Source organism: Panthera uncia (assembly GCF_023721935.1).
Source record: "Panthera uncia isolate 11264 chromosome D3 unlocalized genomic scaffold, Puncia_PCG_1.0 HiC_scaffold_8, whole genome shotgun sequence".
Classification (NCBI taxonomy): Eukaryota; Metazoa; Chordata; class Mammalia; order Carnivora; family Felidae; genus Panthera; species Panthera uncia.
In genome coordinates this window covers 37,869,721-37,883,691 of record NW_026057586.1, presented here as the reverse complement: position 1 = coordinate 37,883,691, position 13,971 = coordinate 37,869,721, and positions in this window count along the sequence as shown.

Sequence of the window (13,971 nt, the reverse complement as noted above, 5' to 3'; positions counted from 1 at the left end):
ACGCTAATAAAATTTGAGAGATTTAAAAATGCTGCTTAAAGGCCAGCCGGGGAACTTTTACTAGATTCATCATGATATTAGCAAGGCATAAAGTGTGAATATTTCTTTCTGGGGCCAGAAAAATCTTAGATTCAATGAAAAGTCAGTTTAGAACTTGTCATTAGCCAGTCCGCACAAAATGTAGGAAACTGGGTTTCATTTGAACTTCCTTGATACAGTTTTTGATGGTCAAATTTAGAAGATTTTTTATTTTTACAAAAATATATCATAAACCTTGTTAATATGGTGGATAGGAAATGAAACACATAATTTTCAAAATAACTAGCTTTAGGCAATGATTGGCATCCTGCTCATTAGATATTAGTAAGCGTGAAACTACACTTTTGTGGTTCTTAATTTCCTAAAAGGGTGGAAGAGGTGAGACGCTGAACTCCATTAACTCTTAACACTTCTTATCACTCAAAAATGCAGTTCTTACTTAAGTTTATGTCCATGGGAACAGAGGAGAAGGAATGCCTACAAGCCTAGGGCAACAGCCGAAGACATTGGGCTACAAAGAACATGGCATGTTTGGACGACAGAAAGTCAAGCAATTTGACCACAGTAGAGGGTTTGTGTTGGGATTAGTATAAAATAAAACCTGAAAGGTAGGTTGGGGCTGGATTTTAAAGAGCCTTGAATACTGGGTAAAGAGTTTGTATGTTATCCTACAGATAGGAGAGAGCAATTGTAAGGTTTCAGGTCAAGGTGAGCATAATAATGGTTACAAAAGGAATGGCCTGCTGTTAAAATTAGGTGTGGATTAAAGGGGAGGGAGGCTGGAAGAAGAAAAATCAATAGAGGGGATGTTTTCTACAATAGGTGTGAGTTAACGATGGCTTGAGCAAGGGTGATGTCAGCAAGATTGTGAACAAGGGTGATTTGTGGAGTAACAAAGGCATTTGGAAGAAAGCATTGGTAAACCTGGCTGATATGATATAAGGAGCTAACGAGAAGAAAGATGCAAAGACAATTCCAATTTAATGTTGGGAAAATTATATTTCCACTTAGTTCAACATGGAAAGCATTCAGAGAAAATAGAACATGGGAGTTCAGTTTTAGAGACTTAGGAAGCATAAGTAGATATATAAGAAGAAATGTGCTGTGCAGTGGAATCTGTAGGACTGTCTGAGACAGCAGGGACGTATCCATTTTAATTTTAAATAAAACTTCACTGAGAAAAATAGGCAGATGAAATAAAGTTTCCACTTGAACTTTGCATTTGAAAACTGAAGGGACCTAGTCCTTCATATTACCATCACATTTTAAAACTAGACTCAAACATATAGTTAGATTCTGCATTTAGTCTTTTGTGTGTGTGTTTTGCTAGAACATTATAGGCGATGTCTTCTGATTTGGCAGAAATTAGCTTAATAAACTAAATGTTTATTATCAAAGGATAATTTTTACCATGTAAGTGAATGTTCCCATTTAATACCTCTAATAAAATGTGAACTTTTAGTTTTCCTGACAAAAGAGATCTCTGGATATACTAAGTCTATATAACATCAAAGTAACTAAGTGGTTCAAAGTAGTGAAAAAATAATTCTAACTATTTTATGAAACTTACTGGTTAAATCACAATCAAAGCAGTTATTTAATAATTTTTTTGTAAGTAAAACCACAACATGGTCTGTTTCCAAATCAACAAACAGTAATTTTTTTTGCATGTTAAAGAGGTTAAAAAATGTCAGCAGTGACGTCACAATTAATCTAGCCAGTTTCCTCACCTGTGAAGTGAGAAACTGAAATGATAGCTAAGCTCCTTTCTAGTTACTACACTTTATTATATGTAAATACTAAGTCTTGAGAAAACAACACAACAAAATCTTATTATGGGACATGTCAGGTATACCAAAAAATACACCAGAAAGAACAATTAATTGCCAAGAAAATCTAAAATCATGGGATGTAGTGATCAATATTAAGTGAAACTCATTTTACACCAAGCTTTTTATCCAAGAACCTTTTAAGAATTCTGTGATTGCAGTAATCACAATCTTAAGAAGGAGGAATAAAAGCAAATAGTCTAAACCCCATTTCATTTGACACAGCCAGTCAGTGGTAAAATGTAGCAGGTCAAAGTGTGGTCCTCAGTTCAGCAGTACAGGCATCATCTGGGATCTTGTTAGAAATTCAGAATCTCAGGGGTGCCTTGGGGGCTCAGTTGGTTAAGTGTCCAACTTCAGCTCAGGTCATGATCTTGTGGTTTGTGAGTTCAAGCCCTGCCTCAGGCTCTGGGCTGATAGCTTGGAGCCCGGCGCCTGCCTTGGATTCTGTGTCCTCCCTCTTTCTCTCTGCCTCTCCCCTGCTCGCACTCTGTCTCTCCGTCTCTCAAGAATAAATAAAACATTAAAAAAAAATTTAAATAAAAGAAAAAGAAATGTAGGATCTCAGACTCCACTCCAAACCTACTGAGCCAGATTCCACATTTTAACAAGATCCCCAGGTGATTCCTATGCACATCACAGTAGAAGAAACACTGATATACAACCCTACTGGATCTATATCTAGAGAGTGAGCAAATTCATACCATCCACCTATGGAGATCCCACCTCTGTCTTACTTGTCTTCAGTTAATCAGATTTTATGGTGTCACGTGCCCTAATGTCAGACACTTAGTAAAAAATATGTGACCCTAAAGAGATTCTTCATGAAAGAAATAGCTTGAATTAAACTTCATATAAGAGTGGTACAGACCATTTATAGGAACTTCCTACACTCTAGCCCAGGAGAGCCCAGAGACATTTCGTTTAAAATCTGAACGGAGGTCCTTCATTATCTGCTGCTTCATTCACCAGGGCAAGAACAAAGTGAATCTGGAGATCTGTACAGAAGAGAAGAACACATGTTCTTGCTCATTTTCCAATAGACGTTCCGTTCTTTCACAGGCTTGCTGTAGAAACTGCTTTAAGTCATACACAAGAGACTATTTCTTACTTAAGCTTCATTAGGCTTTTTTGTATTTTTTTATTTAAAAAATTTTTCTTTTAATGTTTATGGTTTTTGAGAGAGAGAAAGAGAGAGAGAGAGCGCAGGGGAGGGGCAGAGAGAGAGGAGACACAGAATTGGAAGCAGGCTCCAGGCTCTGAGCTGTCAGCACAGAGCCCTATGCAGGGCGTGAACTCACAGACCATGAGATCATGACCTGAGCTAAAGTTGGCTGCTTAATCAACTGTGTCACACAAAGGCCACTCATTAAGCTTTTTTAAAATATAGGCTTGCAACAATGCTTGGAAACCAGCAAACTCAACTGACTGAAAGGGATACTTGTTTTCGTTGCTCTGGAGAAGAAAAGGGTCAGGTAAAAGGAAAGTAAATAAAATAACATTTTTTGAGCGTCTACTTTGTGCTAAGTACTACACTGGGTGTTTTATATAAAGAACCAGGGTCTCTAAAATGTTAAACTTGAGGCCCACTCTCTAACCATGTAAATGTGGTGTTATTGTGATCGGTCACAACTATAATAACCATAAAAGCACAGCTTTTAAAATAACTTATAAAAATCCAGGTGTCTAAAACTTTGCTTTATTCTAAACTATAAATACTTCCAGGACTTTCCCCTCCCTCCAGTTACACATTGTTAAGAAAACAGCCTATAATAGTAGAAGTCAGATGATCTTGTTATTACAACGTTCAAAGTGCCTGTCTTAGATTCTATTTTTTTTTTTTTAATTTTTTTTAACGTTTATTTATTTTTGAGACAGAGAGAGACAGAGCATGAACGGGGGAGGGTCACAGAGAGAGGGAGACACAGAATCTGAAACAGGCTCCAGGCTCTGAGTGGTCAGCACAGAGCCTGACGCGGGGCTCGAACCCACGGACCGTGAGATCATGACCTGAGCTGAAGTCGGACGCTTAACCGACCAAGCCACCCAGGCGCCCCTGTCTTAGATTCTAAACACACATAGAGACCTTATCTGATGATATTGTTTGTCTGATTGTGGCCCCTGAAAAGTATCTCGGGGCTATAATTGAAAGGATTTGGCAACTGGTTTCAGTTAACATGCTACTGTATACACAAGCACTGCCTGTGTAACAAAAGCGCCCTGTGAAGGTACCATAAGGTGAAAAGAAGGAGGTGGATGTTGGGGGAGCTCAGTACCCATGGTACCTGTATAAAGGAATAACACAAGAGACTTTATCTTTTTTACAGCTTAGTCTAATGAATGCGTAGTCTAAAAGAAGTCACCACACACAGGGTAGACAAAATGTTTGCCGAAAATCTGCAGACTTTCTGACCCACAGAAACAGAAGACAGACCTCAAGGGAACCACAATTTCTGGAAAATGAGGCAACAACCCCCACAAAGAAGAGAGACAGAGAAAAAGACCCCCAAATCGGTACGCTAACTGCGCTCAACTGTGCAGCGGAACCCTAAATCACACATGTGGGGAGCAGACCACAGAAGTCAGCTAAGTATGGAAGAACCGAACCGAGATTTGAGCCATGGCAGAAGAGACAAGGTTTGCAGTTTGAGTCCCGTTAATTGCCAACTCAAACAAATGAAAAACATCAACACTCTTTGGAAGGATTTAAAAGAAAATATGTTCTTCAGACTCACATTCACAGTGTCCAGATACTCTAAAATTACTTCACATTTCAGAGAACAAAGAATATAGTGACGCATTTGCAAGAGAAAAGACATGGAAACCAACCCCAAAATGACCCAGGCATTGGGATTAGCAGACAAGAATGTTTAAGCAGCTTTTCTACCCATGCTCAACGACATAAGGAAAATATTCTCACAGTGAATAAAAGATAGGAAATCTCAGCAAAGAAGGAAAAAACTATCAAAAAGAACTGAAAGAAAATTCTAGAACTTAAAAAAATACAATACGTGAAATAAAAACTCACGGGATAAGTTTAACAGCAGAAAGGAGACGACAGGGGAATGAGAAAGTAAACTGGAATGTGGACAAATATAAACAAACCAATCTGAAGAACAGGTTGCAAAAGTGACAAGTCTCAGGGTCCCGTGGGAAAATATCAAATGATTTAATACGCATGCAATCAAAGTTAAGAAGGAGAGGAGTAAGAGAATGGGACAGGACTAATATTTGAATACATAATGGTTGACTATTTCCAAAATTTGATAAAACATATATTTACAGTTCCCAGATTCTCAGAAAACCAAAAATAGGAAAGACATGAAGGAAAACACTCATCCGTGCATCATAGACAAACTGCCAAAAACCAAAGATTCAGAGAAAATCTTGAAGGCAACCAGAAACTCAGAGATAATAAATATGTGTTGTCATTTTAAGCCACTAAATATAGGGGTAATTTGCTATGCAGTAATAGACAACTAACACAACTATTATAGTTGGAGGTATTAATACCGCTCTCTCAATAATTGACAGAGCAAATAGATAGGAAATCAGGATATAGAAGACTCAAAATATCATCAACACATTTGCCCTAAATGTAATTTATAGAACACATTGGTCAATAACAGAAGAAAATGAATTATTTTCAAGCGAACACAGATTATTTATTAGGATGGATCATATTCTGGACCATAAAATAAACCTTAATAAATTTAATGGGATTGAAATCATTCCAAATATGTTTTCTGTCCACAATGGGATTGAATGAGAAATTAAACAGAACAATGTCTGGAAACACACATTATAGACATTAAAATCACACTTATAAATAAAATGGATCAAAAAAAGACAATACTGGGAAAATTAGGGAAAAAAGTTAACTGACTATAAATGAAAACAGGACATCAAACTATGTGAATGCACCTAAAGCAGTGCTTAGAGACAAAATTATTGCATTAAATTCTAATATAAGAAAAGAAGGGTCTCAATAATTTAAGTTTCTATCATAAGAAACTAGAAAAAAGAAGAGTGTATTAAACCTGGGATAAACACAAAGAAAGAATAAAGAGTGAAATCAATAAAAAAAGAAAACAAAATAACCCCAAAGAGACATTCAATAAAACCGAAAGCTGAAGGGCGCCTGGGCGGCTCAGTAGGTTGGGCATCCACCTTTGGCTCAGGTCATAATCTCCCAGTTCATGGGTTCAAGCCCCACGTTGGGCTCTGTGCTGACAGCTCAGAGCCTGGAGCCTGCTTTGGATTCTCTGTCTCCTTCTCTCTCTGCCCCTCCTCTGCTCTCTCTCCCTCAAAAATAAATAAACATTAAAAAAAAAAACAAAAGCTGATTGTTTTGAATGGGTAAATTAAATGGATAACCTCTGTAAGACTTACCAAGTATTTACCAAACAGAAATGAAAATATAGATCCCCAAAATAAAACCAATCATGCATATTTACTCAAGAGATAAAAATATAGGCCCTCGAAAATTCTTGTGCAAAAATATTTAGAAGTATCAAACACTATAAACAACCCAGATGTCTATCAATAGGGGAATGGATAAACAAGTTGTGATATATTTATTCAATGGACTAGAACTATGCCATAAGAGAACCCACTCTGGATACAATGACATTGGTTCTGATGAACCTCACAGACATGACGCTGAGGTAAAAGAGAGACACAAAAATGTATACACTCTATGATTCCATTTATTCAAAGTTCTAAAACAGACAAATCAAAAATATAGTGCTAGATATCAAAAGAGTGATTATCTCTGGGTGGAGGGGGCAGGCAAGTAAAGGTGCACAGGGGAATATCCTTGGTGCCCTGTGTCTTGATCCCCATGGGTGGGTTACAAAGTTGTATACATCTCTCTGAGTAGTCAGACTGTTCACTTAATGATCAGAGAGGGAGCAGACTGAGAGAGAGAGAGGGAATATGAAAGGATAAAACAAAGAAAAAAAAGAAAGAAAGAAAAAAGCTGGCCAGGACCTTGAGGGAAGAAATTAATCTGGACCACCTGTCGAAGCATAGAAGACTTGCAAGGCAAGGCTGATTTGGAAAATACAGAAGCAAACACTAAGGTAAGAAGCAGCAGTCTCCAGAGAATGCACAAGGAGCCTCCAGGGATGAACAGTTTTAAAGTTATTTACTCTATGTCTCAACACTTGACCTTGTAATTGTTTGCCTACGTATAATGTCTATCTTATAAATAATCACACTGGCTTTAAGTATGTATGTGTGCAATGAGAGCCAAGTTAAGATTTGTAAAGCCCTTAAACACAGAAAATATTATGATATTCTGCCTTATCTACGCCCATGATGTAATTCTAAATTAAAATTGTATAGACTGAAATATTTATGGATGAATATATATGATATCTAGGATGGGCTTCAAAATAATCTGGGTGGAGGGATTCATGGGTATGTGGAACAGTTTTGTTATGGGTTAATAAATACTACTGCTGAGGGGTGCCTGGGTGGCTCAGTTGTTTAAGCATCCAACTCTTAACACCAGACCCAGGTCCTGATCGCAAGGTTGTGAGATTGAGCCCTGCATTGGGCTCTGAGCACTGACAGGGAGGAGCTTGCTTGGGATTCTCTCTCTCTGCCCCTCCCCAACTCACTCATGTGCGCATGCACTCTCTCTCTCTCTCTCTCTCTCTCTCTCTCTCAAAATAAATAAATGAACTTGAAAAAAATAATGACCATAGTTGGGTAATGGGTACCATCATGCATATTTAAAAGAAAGTTAAAGAAAACTGCAGTCACCGTAAAATTAGAGTGCTGAGGCCAGCATAGTTTTTATTTTTTACGATAACTACTTTGAAGCTTGAAAAAAATCTTTCAACTCTTTTAGTGCCCCTGTTAAAAGCCCACACATAGTTTGCCTGCTGGGGATCCTGTTCTGGCTGGACTGAGGATTCCTGCTCAGGATTGTTTTATCTCAGGAGGGTTTCACAGGTTAAAGATGCCCCAGGGGCAGTGCAAATAAAAGCTAAGAGAAGGAGCCAATCCTTTGTCACTGCCTAGTAAGCAGCATCCCAGCTGACAAGAAAAAGGACCATCAATGTTTTCAACATCAAATGAGGGGGATATAGCAATGGATCAGGCCCTAGTGTATTCAGTTTTTCTATTTAGGATATGAAGAAAATTGTAATTGAGACTTATATTTTAAAACCTGAGGTAGTACATTTGAATTTCCTAAAAACTATTGATTGTAGAGTGTAGCCCTTTGATCTATTGTGAAATGTGTTTGATATATATTAGGCATTTAATAAGTATTTTCAGTTGTTGAAATATTTGTTCATTTTCTTTGAACAAATGTGAGCCATTCTGCAGCATGATGAACATGAACTGAAAAAATGAATTAGCTTAAATTTTTAGATTATCTAAAATCTACAACACTGGGAACACTGAAGAAAATCTTTTATACTTAAATACCTCCACATTCGTTTTTTTTATAGTTTCCTAAAGTAAGAAATAAAATTATAGTACCCTAAATAAATGACACTACCATAATCCTATCTGGCTAAGGTAGAAACTTAAGATATCATAGGTAGTAATTACTCTTCGCAACTAAACAACAAATTGATTCAGATTTGTTATTTATTTATATATGCATATAGAAGGAAAATTTGTGTTATCAAACTCTAGGTCACTATTATTATAAAAAAATGAATGCTCTACTGGGACCATATATTTAATGATTTGGGAATGCACACAGATTAATAACAAATAGAAAGAGAAGACATTAAATGTTTCATATTTGGGGCAACATCATGTCAAAACAGTAACCTATTTTCAGTTAATCAACAAAGCAATCAGCAAGTATTTTCCGAATAACCACAAGAGGATGTGAAATATACAAGAGATCGATATGAGTTCACAATCCTGATGAAGGAGGAGACAATCCTAGTGTCTGATATACATGAGATGACTAGCTAACAACTTAACACATTATGTGAATAGGTTTCAAGGTGGTGTTTCCAAGAGTTAAGTCTTTCGCAGGAGTTCAAGAAGGATGGGTAACACTGACCTGGAGAATGTACTTTAATGATGGTAACAAAAAGACAGAGAGCATGTAGAGAAGTACATACTTTACTTATGTACTATATACAATCCTGGAAGGATTCATTCTACTTCTATTAAATAAGTTGTTTCAATTTTCTTTGAAATCAAACACAGAAGATCTGAAAATATCCACTTTCTCCTTTAATGCAAACTACAAAATATGTTTTGAATGCTGAGTCTCTTCTAGATATTTAAGACGCAGATATAGACAGCCAAGTGGAGTTAAATTGAAAACATATTGTAACAGAGAGAAGTATACTGTACTGATAGTGATTACAAGGCTTAAACCAGTATCTTTACATATTTGCAATTCCGTAACCCCCCCCCCCCAGTTTTCTTTGGTTTGTTTTAAACACACAAAGAAAAAGTTCTATGTATCCCAGTAGCGAAAGCAAGCCATACAGGGTAGCCATTTCAACCTGTTCATGTAAAACGTACAAAAACATGTGCCGTCAAAGGTATTTACAATCCTACAAGAATTATTTCTACATGCTGCATAATGCCAGAAATAAAACTGACTTTTCCTCACCATCATCCTTATCTTATTTTCCAAGCACTTCCTATATGAAATAAGCATGTTTGATTCTCTAGAGAGGGGAAAAAAAAAGGGATATTTTTACCATGGCCCTTGTCCTTGAGAACCTTAAAATGCTTTACAAGAAATGTACAAATAAAAAAGGGACAATTTCAAAATCAGAAATTTTTCATGTACGTCTACTAGACATCACAGACAATGCTGACTATAGATTAGGAACTGGGTCCAAAATAAGACTTTGGTTATGATAAAACATGTAAAATGTCCTCTATTCCTGTTTCTTTCAGTCTAGCTGATTGACATAAAAAAGAAGAAAGTAAGACCAATATGTAAATGAAAACACATCCACACCATGTAGGATGTTCAAGCTGATCCGATGATGCAGTTCAGGGACAAAGAGAAAGAAAAGGAGAATCAGACATGGTATTTATGACACAAATAAAAGATTAGCATCTAAATTAACAAAGACAATTTTTATATTAGGAGTATATATTATCACCTTATAGGAATGCACTTTGAACTATCTCAAAATGTATCCCTTAAGAGGCAAAATATCGGGGCGCCTGGGTGGCGCAGTCGGTTAAGCGTCCGACTTCAGCCAGGTCACGATCTCGCGGTCCGTGAGTTCGAGCCCCGCGTCGGGCTCTGGGCTGATGGCTCGGAGCCTGGAGCCTGTTTCTGATTCTGTGTCTCCCTCTCTCTCTGCCCCTCCCCCGTTCATGCTCCGTCTCTCTCTGTCCCAAAAATAAATAAAAAACGTTGAAAAAAAAAAATTTAAAAAAAGAGGCAAAATATCATTATTTCCAATAATAAATCTTAATTAGGGGTCTACCCAAATATTTCTAATACATTATTAAAGATTACAGTTGGATTAGTTTACTTTCATCCTCCAACCCCTTTTTTTCATTTAGTTTTTCATAAAATACAAGGCTTTGCCGCATCAAATAAACTACATGGTATTTACCGTAGGGATTAACTTTTAAATTAAAACATGTGCTTGTTAACATGGTTCCTGATGGTCTACAGGAGATTTGGGCTGTGTCTAAATGATACATAAAGAATCATTTTAGTGGGAAATAATTAAGTTAGGCAAACTAATTTCACATAAATAAAATTGTTTTGATTAAGCTGTTCACTTTGTAACAGGCTTCTTTGGTATTATAAAAAACATTAGGCTTTATTTAGAAGTCACCAAGGAAAAATTTGACATTTCCCTGAGATAATGTGGATAGCTGTTCATATAGGTCATCTTCAATAAGCAGTTTTTTTCTCCTTAGTTATTTGGATTGATCATATACATTGACCAAATATATTTGCTATTGATGTTCTGATTTATTGAATATTACTCTTGGTTGCATGTATCAGGATATTTTGAATTCTTGAACAAAATAAAAACAAAAACATTCAGCTTCAAAGCAATTAAAAACAGGGAAAACATTTCCAGCAGCAAACTGAATAGATTATAAGCACCTTCTAAAAGGCTGAGCTCTCTGGCTGGCTTTTTTCCACTGTCTCCGCTGTGACAGTACACTTAAGTTTCATCTAAAATATTTGTGTTTTGTTTATGGTCCATTGAGAAAATAAATTCCCCCAGGAGTAAAGGGCGCACTAGTGTGGTGCCATTGGGAGACCTGAACAGCCATAATATGTGTTTAATGAATTGCCATTACAAACTGGAATCACAGCTGCTTAAAATGGCAACAGATTTGTTCATTCTAACACGAGGAAACAAAATACACTTGACCACTTACACCTGGTCTTTAACACGAGGAAACAAAATACACTTGACCACTTACACCTGGTCTTTAGGCTACGTTCTCCCCTTCGGTCTGAGGAGCACATGGAAAATGCAAACAGCGTTTCACCTGAGGATGTTAGACCAGCAGAGGAGACACTGGTTGAGCACCAGAAGCAGCTGAGTTATCGGACACTGCCCTGGGTGCAGGAGGCTTCAGTATAGCTAAGCGGGCAGGGAGCAGAGGCATGATGGAAGGAAGAATACCTCTGCTTTCCTGGATTTGCAATTACTCCCTAACAGCTGACAGGACCATGCCTCAGTGCAGAATTTCTTAGGCAGATGGATACTAACTTTAACTATATAAATATGCATCTAGAAGTGATGCATAAGGAGACTGAATGAACATTCTTGGAGTGTATTAATACACATACTTACATCCCCTCAATTTTCATGAATGCTTAGGACACAATTGGCACATTTCAGTGGAGGTCAGAAGATGGTGTTCTGTTTGAGGCTGGTGAGCTGCAAAATGGGACTATCTTGAAAAGTCAGAGAACAGCAAAGGGTTCTGACTTCATTCTTGAAAGCTCATCAGTTCCTTAGAGGGAACATATTTTATGCATATTTCATGTTTTTCAAGCCCCCCCCCCCCCATATCATTCTACAGTCTACATCCCTATCAGTCCACACCCACAGGTATAAGAGTTTCTATGGCGTCTTTACTTCAATTATTTTGAATCCATCTTCTTTTATACTCTTGTCATTCAAATCCCTTAAATACTCCAAAATTATTAATTCCTCCTGCCCCAAAACTATTACCAGCTAATCATGCTGACTTGACCTATAACACATACACATTCTATATATCACTATTCCTATAAAACACATACATACACAAACAGTTTTACCATAACATAGTGAACACTGTGATTTTTACCTATGGCCATTCTCACATTAACTATGATCTAGTTTAAAAATCAAGATTTCAAATTTAAGAAGGGGGGCACCTGGGTGGCTCATTCGGTTAAGAGTCTGACTCTTGGTTTTGACTCAGGTCATGATCTCACTGTGGGTTTCAGCCCCACGTCGAGCTCCGCACTGACAGTGTGGAGCCTACTTGAGATTCTCTCTCTCCCTCTCTCTGCCCCTCCCCCGCTCACGTGCTCTGTCTCTCTCTCTCTCTCTCTCTCAGAATAAAATAAAAAATAAAATAAAAAATCAAGACATCATAAGGGCAAAATAATAAATCTCAGAAATTTATTTTCCTCACTAAGGAGCGTAAATTAGTACGAACCACAAATCCATGTGTCCGGCCATATTAAAAATATTTTTCCCTAACTGGTGGTTCTCTGGAACAAACTGCTAGTGATTGTTGAGCCGCTGAAGTTGTAATACATTTCTGAGACACATGTTATAATCATCAAACCTAAATATATCTCTAATTAAAACAAATCCTGCCATGAGTATGAAGATCAAAAGGAAAGTGCTCTTGATATACTGCTGTTCAATTTAGGCCTCCACCTCTTGTGCAGAAATCTCCCAGAGATACTGCAAATCCATTAGAGTCTGTTACATGCTAAAGCTTCTAGTTTAGCTCCAATCACCTGTGTAAAATCCTGGATTATAAATCACTGCTGAGGATCTATGCCCAGGAACCACCTAGCTGTATTGTTTATGAGAGGGCTTGGAGGAGGGTGTACTGAGCAACATCTTGAGTGTTGACTGATCAGAAGATATAAATGACATTTCCCAAACAATGAGTGACTATTTTCAGCACTTCTCATGCGATGTGCAGAAAATGAGGGAGAATCATATTCCCTTTAAAATAAAGCCGACAAAATGCCTTTCTCTAATTATTGCTTTGCTCAGTAAAGACTGTATGAAAAGCTTTATGAAAAATCTGAAGTACGTTAAAAATATACTATTACTACTATTATCTTGCTTTAAATATTGCATGCATAACTTGTCATTGCCCACTTCAATATACCTGTGCCTTTGGTTTTCTATATAGCTCCCTGAATTTCAGTGTTAATTTCTTCTTAAAAAATGTCACATCCCACTGTCATTTTTCTTGTTCCGTTACACTGATCAGTCTATTTATTTCTTCTAGTGGATCCCGTAGTTAAATCCACTTTTTAAAAAATCCATTTTAAAATCCACTCAATTTTTAAAATTGAGATCATTCGGGACAGCTTCTACAGGACTGACACCTGGTGTCTCTCCCATTGAATCCTGTAGGCTTATCAAAAGGTCATGTCTGGTAACAATAAGAAAGTCTATGATTTCCTAAATTTGATTTCCATGCAGCAAAATTTGGAAAATTTTAGCTTTCATTTGAAAGTTGATCCTCTGGGGCGCCTGGGTGGCTCAGTCAGTTAGGTGGCCGACTTCGGCTCAGGTCATGATCTCACGGTTTGTGGGTTCGAGCCCTGTGTCCGGCTCTGTGCTGACAGCTCGGAGCCTGGAGCCTGCTTCGGATTCTGTGTCTTCCTCTCTCTCTGCCCCTCCCCTGCTCGTGTTCTGTCTCTCTCTGTCTCTCAAAAATAAATAAATATTAAAAAAAAGATTTATGAAAGTTGATCTTCTGTTTCTTTTGTGTTTTTTCTTCTTCTCTCCTTCTTCTTGTAATTTCTTAATTCCCTTTATTCTTCCCTCTCCACCCACCTTCCCTGCTTACTCTTCTGCCTTCTCCTCGTCCCATTTTAGAAGGCTGCTTAGCTGCTGCATTTTCTTCCGAACAAAAGCTACCCGAGTGT